We start from the raw sequence: 3131 nt of genomic DNA, 5'->3' as shown, positions 1-3131 counted from the left end.
ACCGTCTAGCACACTAGCCTTGGTAAACAACATGTAAAAGATAAAAAATTTTGAGAAAATGCAAAAGACCTTTGCGCTTCATTGCATTGAAAGGATGGGGAAAAGTTACAGTCCTCCGAGGAGGTTAATTTTATAGCACATCATACAAATAAGTGGACATCCCTAGATTGGTGCAGAACAACCCGCAGGCCTTGTGCCCCTGCCCTAGCCCAACATCGGATCTCATCCTTGATCTTGTTGAGGAGCCCATCAATGGAAGGCATTGCGTTGCAGAAGACACATTCACTGATTTGATAATTTAGCCGGACATAGCGCCTATCACTGATTTGATGTCATTGGCGATATTCTTGGCATCTGCTGCAATACCAGCCAATCCTCTCCTTCCTAACCCAGCACAATAGAGCCCATTTTCACCTTTCCAATGATTCGGATATTCTTTGATGGGCAGTCCATTGCCATTTAACATGTTCTCACCATTCTGGGATAGAAAAAACAACATGGAGCTTGTTAGCATATTTAACAATTGTTGCACCAAGAAAACAAACTCAGACCTATTCAAACATCGATGTTGTTACCTTAAGCCATATATTTGCGGTGCTTTTGTATCCAGTGGCAAACACAATCACGTCAAATGATAGTTTTTTACTGCACTGAAATTCAACTATATCGCCCATGATCTTACTAATGCTCCCTTGTACCTGTAGGAGATGAATAGAATATTGATGACTTGGCATATGAAGACAACATATGTTATGAAATTTATGTCATGTCAATGATATACTTACTTTGATGATATCTTTTTTGATTAACCCAACAGTGCCAACATCAATAACAGCGGATCGGCCGGTTTCTGACTTGAGGATCATTGGACCCATTTTTGGCCTTCTGATGCCATACCTTGATATAGGTCTCCAAATATTAAATTCGCCTCCATCACAAGGAGGTTATCCACTAGATTCAGTGGAAGACGGCGAGCAAGTGTCATCCCCAACCGGATTAATTCCTTTGTCATTACATGAATCTGCAACCACAAAACTTGTCACATCTCTTTTGAAGTCTGCATTGTAAAATAAAATTTCATATAATCATCTTCTTTCAAGAGTTATTATTTCGGTGTAGTTCATCTAATGGTTTAGTTCTTTGTGCATGTTATTAAACAGTCTATCGACCTATACCATGAAATACTTTCTAGTAACAACTCTGAACAACTCTGAGAAATTGCATCCTTCTAGTGGAGACTATAATAAGAAATTACCCTGTACCCACTGAAAATATATAGTGCCCATAGGGTAAGGGTGGGAGGATCCCCTAGTGTTTCCAGGTCCAAAAATAATATCTAGTGTGTGTACATACCGGGCTTCGTATAATGATTGAAGTATTGGCACCATGGGCCGCAAGGTCATAAGCAATTTCCATTCCAGAGTTGCCAGATCCAACGACCAATACATTCATGCCATAGTAGCTCTTGCCTGACTTGTAGCTTGAGGAGTGGATGACATCACTCGGGAAACTTTGCAGTCCGGGGATCATCGGAATATTCTCTGCACTATTCTCACCACTTGCCACAACAAGAAACTTTGCTGTGAACCCGACTATTGTGCTTTTTGCCATGTCATGTGCCACGATGGACCAACATTTTTCTTCATTGTCAAATGTGGATGACTCCACACTAGTGAGATACTTGGGTTGAATATTGAAACGCTCAACATAGTCATCCAAGTATTTCACAAACAAGGTTTTCGGTATGTATGTTGGCGCATCTAGTGGGTATGACATGTGTGGCAACTCACAGAACTCCTTTGCAAGATGTAGCTTGAGGCGATCATAGGCGTGGTTGCGCCAAAGCGACGCGCTGCAACTTTCACGCTCGACAATGACATAGGGAATTGAGAATTGGCTAAGGCATGCTGCTGTTGCAAGGCCTGCTAGCCCAGCGCCAACAATCAACACTACAACATTCTCCATTTTGAAGAGAAGAGTTGACAGAGTTGTGGGATGGGTGCAATTGTAGGCAGAGTGTTTGCTTGTTTGCTTGATGAATCTTCGGTTGCATATGTGGGCATATATATACTGGTATGTTTCATGCGTCAATCTATTTAGAATGAGGAATGAAAAAGGTAAAGATTTATTGACGCCTTATCCTGGTGTGTACTAGTATTCCATCTAAATATTGAACCGTTGGTGTAAAAGCATGTCCTGATACATTATAGGGGATACAGAATAAGCAGGAAACACACTCTTTATCGATTGGGGCTTCTTGGAAACTTATCAACCGGCTTTGGATATGTTTAGAGTGAAATCTCTTTTGAATTTCTTTCCATTCCTGTTGTCATCAATGGAAGTCATATAGGATAGGGATATGTGCAGTATATACTCCCTCCGTCCCGAATTACTTGTCGCATAATTGGATGTATCTAGACGTATTTTTAGTTCTAGATACATCCATTTTCAGGACGTAATCCTGGACGAGGGAGTACTTGTATGCTAATTAAGATTCAAGAAAGATTGTTAGTGTTTCTTTGCTTTTCTGTGTATTATGCAAGCATTTCTTTCCTTTCCCTATACTTGTAGACTAACCCGTCATGGCCAGTTAGCCTTCCTTCCATATGGAGATGGACTCTGCAGGTGCGTTCTGGGCTGTCGACGCCATAGTACTGATCGAGCATGGATGGCCTTACACTCTGGTGGTCGGGTTGCACTTGTACCATCTATCTTGTCGAGCATTGAACAGTTTCCTCAAGTTGGCTATCTAGAAACGCCATTGTTCCGCTTGTTCTTTTGTCAGCTACTATTTGGCACACCCTTTGTGCTGCCGTGAAAAAAGAGTTAGTTGTGGTTCTGCTACCTTATCTTGTTTTGAGATCTGGGTCCTGTTGGAACCTAGTTTGTGTGTTGTTTCTCAACTCCTTTTGTTCAGTTATGTATCTCATACTTTCAAGTTCAACTTATATTGATAATTGAATCCTGCACCTGGCCAGTTGCAGTTCTTCCATTTACAATCAGAATAGGCGATGCACATGGCAGAAGAGAAATGCGCGGATAGTCATAATTCATCTGTTGTCTACAACAAGAGCATGTTAAAAGAACAGGAACTGCGTTGGACATAGAAACACAACTTCAACAAGAGCAAA

The 3131-nt window shown here is 41.2% G+C and overlaps 1 pseudogene; it reads right to left on the bottom strand.

Moving 5' to 3' along the window:
* Positions 1 to 298: 298 nt before the first annotated feature.
* On the bottom strand, positions 299 to 1965 carry LOC123149127 (probable indole-3-pyruvate monooxygenase YUCCA10; annotated as a pseudogene).
* Between the last annotated feature and the right edge of the window lie 1166 nt (positions 1966 to 3131).

Source organism: Triticum aestivum, chromosome 7A (genome assembly GCF_018294505.1).
Source record: "Triticum aestivum cultivar Chinese Spring chromosome 7A, IWGSC CS RefSeq v2.1, whole genome shotgun sequence".
Lineage (NCBI taxonomy): Eukaryota > Viridiplantae > Streptophyta > Magnoliopsida > Poales > Poaceae > Triticum > Triticum aestivum.
This window is presented reverse-complemented; position numbering and strand designations above follow the sequence as displayed.